Source organism: Lathyrus oleraceus, chromosome 6 (genome assembly GCF_024323335.1).
Source record: "Lathyrus oleraceus cultivar Zhongwan6 chromosome 6, CAAS_Psat_ZW6_1.0, whole genome shotgun sequence".
In the NCBI taxonomy this organism is placed as follows: domain Eukaryota; kingdom Viridiplantae; phylum Streptophyta; class Magnoliopsida; order Fabales; family Fabaceae; genus Lathyrus; species Lathyrus oleraceus.
The window spans coordinates 193,283,683-193,293,021 of NC_066584.1; the positions used below are offsets into that span (position 1 = coordinate 193,283,683).

At 39.1% G+C, this 9,339-nt stretch overlaps 1 non-coding gene across 1 annotated transcript; it reads left to right on the plus strand.

Moving 5' to 3' along the window:
* The first annotated feature begins 5,507 nt into the window (after positions 1-5,507).
* On the plus strand, positions 5,508-5,614 carry LOC127098962 (small nucleolar RNA R71). Its single transcript, XR_007793642.1, has one exon. It is a non-coding gene; the product is annotated as a small nucleolar RNA R71 (small nucleolar RNA).
* Positions 5,615-9,339: the final 3,725 nt, after the last annotated feature.

Below are 9,339 nucleotides of genomic sequence, written 5' to 3' on the forward strand. Positions count from 1 at the left end.
TAAGATGTTAGGTGTAATAGCCTTCTATCAAGTCCTAGGGCGGAGGCTATATGGGTTACCGTGCTTCCAACATGTATAGGACTCACAGCGGAGCGAGCATTAAGATAGAGACTCTCAATCAGAAAACCCCAACAAGCTAATGGGCGTGACTGAGTGGTACAGTACATAAAGAAAATCTCTTCAGCACTTATGTGTGTATCAGTGTCACTCTTCTCTAGAAAGGTGTGAGCAATAATCATCTAAAAATATCTAAAAGTAGGATTATGGGTCTTGTTAGAGATTTGGGTAGAAGGGTCAGGGCTACCTCCACATGTAATGTCACTCCATAACTTCTCAACGTCTCTACTCAGGAAATAACTCATGGGGAGCTCAGATGAGGCATCATAAGTAGTCTGGAATCCAAGTAAGTCATCGAAACGCTTGTGGTTGAAGGTGTACTCTGTCCCAAACATCCTGAAATTAATGTAGCCACCATCACTAGCGTGACCAACATAGGGCTCGTAGTTTAGCGAGCTCAAGAACTCCAAAGTGAGGTTCCTGTAAGTCACATGCATCGCTTCAGTATACTCATCCCATTGTAACAGACTACACAAATTCCTGACACTAGGCTCAATGCCTAATGCTTCCATGCAGCTTGAATCAGGATATCTGGTGGGCAGCATTGGACGCTGGGAAAGCATGGCGTAGCGTTGCTCCTGTACTGGGTCACGAAAGATCACTGGCATAGTGTCGAAATTCTCCATCCTGAAAAGTTAGGTTAAAAACAGAGGACACCTAAAATCGCAAATATTGTCACCTCCTTGATATTGCTTCAGTCTTTGTCCATTTACCACAAACGGATTACAAGAATTGTTCCGGATTTCAACTGCTCCATATTTGTGGATTTTGGAAACCTTAAAGGGGCCTGTCCATCTCGAACGCAGCTTACCTGGAAAAAGTCATAATCTGGAATTGAAAAGGAGAACAGAGTCGCCTATATTAAAGTCCTTTTTCACAATCCATTTGTCATGCCATGCTTTGGTTCTTTCTTTGTATATAATGGAATTCTCGTAAGCGCTCTGGCAGAGTTCCTCTAATTTGTGGATATCGAGGATTCGCTTCTCGCCAGATGCTAGGTAATCCAAATTCAGGGTCTTGATGGCCCAATATGCTTTGTGCTTAAGTTCAAAAGGTAAGTGGCATGACTTTCCATAGACTAACTGGTATGGTGTAGTTCCAATAGGGGTTTTGTAAGCAGTTCTGTAAGCCCACAATGCTTCTGTTAGCTTTTCAGACCAATCTTTTCTGGATATTGAAATAGTTTTTTCCAAGATTTGCTTAATATTTCTGTTTGATACTTCCACTTGACCATTAGTCTGGGGATGATATGGTATTGCTACTCTGTGTTTTACTCCATACTTTCTTAAGAGTTTATCGAATATCCTAGATATAAAATGTGATCCACCATCACTTATGATAAGTCGTGGTACTCCAAATCTGGGGAAAATATTGTTTTTAAACAACTTGATGACTACTCTTGTGTCGTTAGTGGGTGAGGCTATAGCTTCTATCCATTTGGACACATAGTCGATGACTACCAAAATATACTTGTTTCCCATCGAAGATGGAAAAGGTCCCATGAAATCAATACCCCAAACATCAAATAATTCCACTTCTTAGATGTTCTTCAAAGGCATTTCATCGCGTCTTGAGATGTTTCCAGCGCGATGGCACCGGTCACATTGGACAATATAAGTATGGACATCACGCCATAATGTTGCCCAATAAAGACCAACTTGAAGGATCTTAGCGTATGTCTTGGATGTGCTTGAATGTCCACTGTAGGGTGAAGAGTGACAATGCTCTATGATATTTCTAACTTCTTCTTTCGGGACGCAATGTCGAAAGATGTTATCTGTTCCTCTTTTAGAAAGGAGTGGTTCATCCCAATAGAAATGTCTTACATCTTTAAAGAACTTCTTCTTTTGTTGATAATTGAGGTCAGATGGTATGATATCAGCGGCTAGATAATTCACAAAATCAGCGTACCATGGTACTCTGCTAATCTCTGAAACTGTTCCATGGTTGTCTCTATCAGGTTCAAGGGGAACGGTATCTAACTTAGCTATCAATCTTTCATAGGTGAAATAATCATTTATAGGTAAATGGTCTGGCTTCAAATGCTCTAGTCTGGAAAGATGGTCAGCAACTACGTTTTCTGTTCCTTTTTTGTCTCGGATATCTAAGTCGAACTCTTGTAGAAAAAGGATCCATCTGAGTAACCTAGGTTTTGCATCCTTTTTTCTTAGAAGGTAACGAATAGCTGCATGGTCTGTATAGACTATAATCTTAGATCCGACAAGACAAGACCTAAATTTATCAGTTGCAAAAACTACAACTAGGAGTTCCTTCTCTGTTATCGTATAATTGAGTTGAGCGGCATTTAGGGTTCTACTAGCGTAATATATCACATGTAATTTCTTATTTTTTCTTTATCCTAAAACAGCTCCTACAGCAAAATCGCTAGCATCACACATTATTTCAAAAGGTTGAGTCCAATCTGGAGTTTGTAAAATGGATGCTGAAATTAGCGCTTATTTTAAATGATTAAAGGCTTCGATACATTTTTCATTGAAAATGAATTCAACGTCTTTCATCAGAAGGTCGGTCAGGGGTTTTGTTATTTTAGAGAAATCTTTGATAAAGCGTCAGTAAAAACTGGCGTGTCCAAGAAAACTTTGGACTTCTCTAACAGTCTTAGGAGGGTTAAGGTTTTCTATCACTTCTATCTTTGCTTTGTCGACCTCAATGCCTCTTTCAGATATTATATGTCCTAATACTATGCCTTCTTTAACCATAAAGTGGCACTTCTCCCAGTTTAATACAAGGTTAACTTCTACGCATCTTTCTAGGATTTTCTCAAGATTAATGAGGCAATTCTCAAAGTCAAACCTGCATACCGAGAAATCATCCATGAACACTTCCATAATTCGTCGAGATAATCTGCGAAGATTGACATCATACAACGTTGGAAAGTAGCTGGCGTATTGCAAAGTCCAAACGGCATTCGTCTGTAAGCAAATGTTCCGTAAGAACATGTGAAGGTTGTTTTCTCTTGATCCTCGGGGTGTATGGGTATTTGGAAAAATCAAGAATATCCATCCAGATAACAAAAGTAAGAGTGTCTGGAAAGACGCTCAAGCATTTAATCTATGAATGGAAGGGGGAAATGGTCTTTCCTCGTTGCCTTATTGAGTTTCCTATAGTCTATGCACATACGCCATCCGCCTTCTATACGTTTAGCCACATGCTCGCCCTTCTCGTTCTGCACGACTGTGATGCCTCCTTTTTTGGGTACCACATGTACATGACTTACCCATTTACTATCGGAGATCTGATAGATTATACCAGCTTCTAGAAGTTTAAGGACTTCCTTCTTTACCACCTCACTCATTACAGGGTTGATTCTTCTCTGATGTTCTCTGGAAGGTTTTAAATCCTCCTCTAGCGAGATCATGTGCGTACACACTGATGGGCTTATACCTTTTAAATCAGAGATGTTGTATCCTAAGGCAGAGGGGTATCTTCGTAAAACATTCAAGAGTTGGTTTGTCTCGTCTTGGTTTAAGGTGGCACTAACTATTATTGGGCGGTTCATTTCTTTATCCAAAAACTCGTATCTTAGGTTCTTGGGCAATTCCTTAAGTTCTTGAGCTGGTTTTTGAGAGTTTGGTAAAAGGTCTGGAGTAAGGACCAAACATTCGTTAGTGTGAGGTTCCGTTTCCTTTAGCTCGTCATCCTTTTCATTCGGGTTTGAAAATGGTTCGATCATAGGTTCTTCTTGATTAAATTCCCTTATGCATTCATCTATGATGTCAATCGCGTAACATGCGTCTCCTATGATTGGTGCCATCAGGAACTTTGAAAGAATAAACTCTATCTTTTCATCTCCTACTTCGAAAGTTAATTTTCCTCTTTTAACATCTATTATAGCTCCGATTGTTGATAAAAATGGTCTACCTAAAAGGATAGGGATATCGTCGTCTTCCTTGATATCCATGACCACAAAGTCTGTTGGGATATAAAGTTGACCAATCCTAACGGGGATGTCTTCTAATATGCCTACAGGATTCTTAACAGATCTATCGGCTAATTGGAGGGACATCTTAGTTGGTTGTAATTCTCCTAAATTTAACCTTTTACACACAGCTAAGGGCATTAAACTCACACTAGCGCCTAAGTCTAGGAAAACCTTGTCGATCTCATGACTCCCTAGAATGCAAGGTATAGAAAAACTCCCAGGGTCTTTCTCCTTCTTAGCAAGTTTATTCTCGGAAGTAAAGTTGCATTCCAAGGGTTTGGGATCGTCAAGCTTACGCTTGTTGGTTAAGATGTCTTTGAGAAATTTTGCGTAAGATGGAATTTGGGTGATGGCTTCGGTGAAAGGAATCTCTACATGAAGCTTCTCTATTACTTTTATAAACTTTTGGTACTGGTTATCATCTTTGGTTTGTTTAAGTCTTTGCGGATATGGGATTGGTGGTTTGTACGGGGGTGGTGGTTTGTAAGTTTTATCCTTGGCTTCTCCTTCTTGGTCGGTTTGTTTTTCGGGTTCCACTGGTCCCCCTCCTTGGTTGGTAGGTATATTTTCTTTAGAAGCTTTGGAATCGCTCATTGTTGGGTTATAAGGCCCTTCGTAAGCGGTCCCACTTCGTAATGTGATAGTGTTAGCTTGCCCTCGAGGGTTGAGTTGAGGTTGTCCAGGGATTTGTCCTCTAGGTCTAGTTTGCGGGGCTTGGTTTTGTGCTACCTATGAGATCTGGGTTTCAAGCATCTTATTGTGAGTAATTATCTGATCAACCTTTGTCCCTGATTGCGTTATCAGTTCGTTTACGTGAATGTTCTAGTTTAGGAATTCTTTATTTTGCTGAGTCTGGCCTGATATAAAGTTCTCCATGATCTTCTCAAGGTTATGCTTCTGGGGCACAACTTGCATAGGTTGATTTTGTTTTTGGGCTTGAAAACCTTGTGGTCTTTGAGGTGCAAAATTTTGGATAGGGTTCTGGTTTTTATAGGAAAAATTCGGGTGATTCTTCCATCCAGGGTTGTAAGTGTTTGAAAATGGGTTACCTTGGGCATAATTCACTTGGTCGGTGTTCAGGTCGTTCAAAAGGTTACATTCCGCCGATTCGTGTCCTTTAGATCCACAAAGTTCACACTCTGTGTTGACTACCGCTGCGGTGTTAGAGTTTGTAGAAATATGTTCGACCTTAAGGGCTAAAGCGTCCATTTTCGCTTGCATCATGTCCATAGAACTTATCTCATGTATTCCACCTTGGGTCTCCTTTTTCTCTACTGATGCTCGTTCAGTTCCCCATTGGTAATGGTTTTAGGCCATATCCTCAATTAGGTCACAAGGTTCAGGGTAAGGTTTGTTCATCAGCGCGCCACCAGCGGCAACGTCGACACTCATCTTTGTGTTATAATTGAGTCCATTGTAGAAGGTATGAACGATCAACCATTGCTCTAGGCCATGGTGTGGGCAGACTCTTAACAACTCCTTGTATCTCTCCCAAGCTTCAAAAAGTGATTCTCCTTGGTTTTGAGTAAATCTAGTTATTTGGTTTCGAAGAACAGCAGTTTTACTCTCCTAAGGTCTTCCCAGGTAGTTATTGAGTTAGCTGGAAGTGAATCTAACCACGAACGTGCTCTATCTCTGAGGGAGAAAGGAAATAATCTTAAACGAATCACATCAGGTGAAGCACCGTTGGAGTTAAAGGTGTCAGCCAGTTGGATAAAGACTTTTAAATGTTGATTTGGGTTCTCAGTAGCGAAACCCGCGAATTGGTTATGTTGCACTAATTGCAGTAAAGATGGTTTTAGTTCCAAAGTGTTGGCAGGAATGAGGGGGTTTACTATACTAGAACTAGGTTCCTCATTAGAGGGTTGGGCAAATTACTTAAGAGGTCTCCGGTCGCGATTCTCAGCCATAACTTTCTTAATTCGGATGAGTAAGAGGCGTGTACGAGCTTAACATTCAGGTTCCGCTAAAGGATCTACTAAATTTTCGGTACTACGGGTTCTTCTCATTTACCGGCTAATAATTCCTTAGTCTAGACGGTGTAACAACAGAGTACGAAATTTGACGAAGTTGGTCCCTGGCAACGGCGCCAAAAAACTTGATCGCTGTATTCGCAAGTGCACGAATCACGTCAGAGTAATATAAAAGATTATCGATCCCACAGAGACCAAATCGTCAATCTATCGATTACTATTGCTACGATGTTTATCTAAGGCGGTACAAATGAGATATTGATGTCGCAAAATAACAGTAAATAAAGAAAATGATAAATACAATGCAGATAAAGATAGGCTTGAATGTATTTCACGTCAGTTAAACGATGCTTCGATTGTCTGAATAGAACTACTTATGGGGCAATATTTTCTACCCTTGAAAAGAATCCATTTAATAGGAACTGTCGCTTTCGCGTATTCAGCACCGAGTTTACCCTTAAATTAAGGCCTTTTATTGTCACTTATAAAAGATGCACATAACGCTAAAGTAGTAAACCTATTTTTAAGAAATAAGACTCGTAAGCTTAGTTGAAAAGTGATTTTGATTCAGAAAGTTTACCCAAGGAGTTTCCTGATTTTAAATCCATCAACGCGTCCGAAAACAGTTTCAAAAATCGTTTTTCCTTAAAGTGATAAAAATTCCTAGTTAACAAAGCCAGGGTGCTTTCGCACTCCTTGAGTAGTTAAAATTAACCAAGTTTGTTTCAGAAAACTCGAATTAAAAATCAAAACAGCCCCTAAAGTATTTCTACAAATGCAATATGTGAAACATCTCTTTAACCGCGATCCTTACATTCTAACCTTTGAAAGATTTAGCCAGACATGGTAATACAAACAAATACAACAATATTGAACATGATGAAAAGAAGTTTAGAATGTAAGGCGTGAAGAACAAGTAAAGCGTGTAAAACAATTAAAACGAGTAATAAAGATAATGGCGAGAAAATTAAATAAAGTAAAGGCAATGGCAGAAAATTAAATAAAGTAAAGACAATGGCAGGAAATTAAATAAAGTAAAGACAATGGCAGGAAATTAAATAAAGTAAAGCATGACAAGGAATTAAATAAAGTAAGGCATGTCAAGTAAAATAAAAAGGCGATTAAATTAGAACCTACTCCAAACGGAGGATTTAAATCTGGTACAAGGAAGTAAAAGAACCTTTGACTTTGAAAATAAAGATGACGGTAAAATCAAAGTGCTCTAACTCAATTACGCTAAGGCGCGATAACCCCTCAATGTGAAGGATTACCGCTTTTACAGATGATATTATAGTCTTAGTGTTGTAAAGTAAATTGGATGATTTGGAAGTGAACTATAACGACCTATTTATAGAGGAACTCAACAACATGCAAAGACCAGGATGCCCTTCAACTGCTCTTTAGTGGGAATGTGGAATTTAGAGGTGGCGCCCGCTACCCCTCCATGGTGCCCGCCATATGAGTAAATGGGGAAGTTCATGGGATCGTGGCAGTTTTCTCCTGGTTGAGGGATGATGTGTCATGGCTTCTCCTATAGCGGCCGCCATGCAGATCGCCACGAGTACAATATTTGCCGAAAACCCTAATTTTTTGGTCTTTTTGCTTCGTTTCTTCTACAAAGGTCCTGAAAGAGCTAAATACTTGAAAACAACACAAAAGAGAGCATAACACAAGCAAAAGGATAATAAAGACCTAATAAACATGTGAAATCCGAGTCAAATACGCAGTGTGTTTCAGTGTTATCACTGAGTTATTTCATCGTGGATTATTATTATTTTTGTTTCCTCCCTAGTTCATTATCTGGATGGAACCACTCCCCTTGAGTTATATCATCATTGGGTTGAGTCTTATTTGACCATTTCTTTCTAGTTCTTACATAGATAGATCTTTTGGTCCCTAAGAATTTATTACCCAATAACTAGTAATATCCTTCTTAATGTTGAGTACTTTACCTATGTTAATTTACCCAGTAACAGGTAAAAGGTAATTTACTTCTTTGATTTCCCCTGTGGATTCACTTTTGTTTCCCCAACGAGTTTATCCTTGATATGTTCATCTTAATCGGTGACAAATATTCTCTCTTTGGTCTTCTACCTAGTAACTGGTAGTTGTAAGTCCTATTTATTTTGGTAGTCTATCCTGATATGTTCATCTTAATCGGTGACATATATTCTTCTTTTTGAGTCAATCCTTGATATGTTCACCTTAATCGGTGACATATATTCTCTCTTTGGTCTTCTACCCAATAGCAGGTAGTTGTAAATCCTTCTTTCCCAGCAAGTATATCCTTGATATGTTCATCTTAACCGATGACGAATATTCTTCTGTTGGTCTTCTGCCCAGTAACCGGTAGATGTAAATCCTATTCTTTTTTGAGTTTATCCTTGATATGTTCATCTTAATTGATGACGAATATTCATCTGTTGGTCTTCTGCCCAGTAACCGGTAGATGTAAATCCTATTCCTTTTTGAGTTTATCCTTGATATGTTCACCTTAACCAGTGATGGATTTCCTCTCTTCGATATTCTACCCAGTAACTGGTAGATATAAATCCTATGACTTTTTGCGGTCGATTACCTTTGTTAAGTTGCCAGTAACTGGTAGTTGGTGGTTCTCCCTGGAAGTCTATCCTTGATATGTTTACCTTAACCGGTAGCGGATATTCTTCCTTTGGTCTTATTCCCAGTGACAGGTAGTTATAAATCATATTCTTCATTTTCCCCAGTAGGTTATTCTTATCCAGTAACCGGTAATTAATATTCCTCATTTTTTATCAATGAGTCATCCTTGATATGTTTACCTTAACCGGTGACGGATGTCCCTCTGATCGAGTGTATTATCTTCTTACCTAGTAACAGGTGGTAGATAATATATCTCTTTTACTCCTGTGTTGAAGTTTTTCTTCCTCAATTGAGTATAGATTCGTATTTCTTTGTGAAATCGATTTTCCTTATTTTGGGGTATTTCAACTTCGTTATGATTTACGCCTTTCCCTAGTGTTTGTTTCTTGCTATGTTGGTTTTGTACCAATATATGCAGATTCTTTTTCCCCTAGTCTGAGTCTTTCCATTGATTTATTTTCATGGAAATTCCCTCGTGTCTCCAATAGTTTTTAAGTCGTAGTCTGGCCTACGCATAACTTTTTATCCCCAGAGTGTTTGTCTCCTCAGTGAGTTTTCCTTATGGAATGCATTGTGCTCATGTGGACTTTCAGTCCCTCCCGGATTCTTTTTCCTTTGTGGAAATATATCCCCCACAAAATTATTTTTGCATTCATATCATATGCATCATGAGGCCTCTTAGGG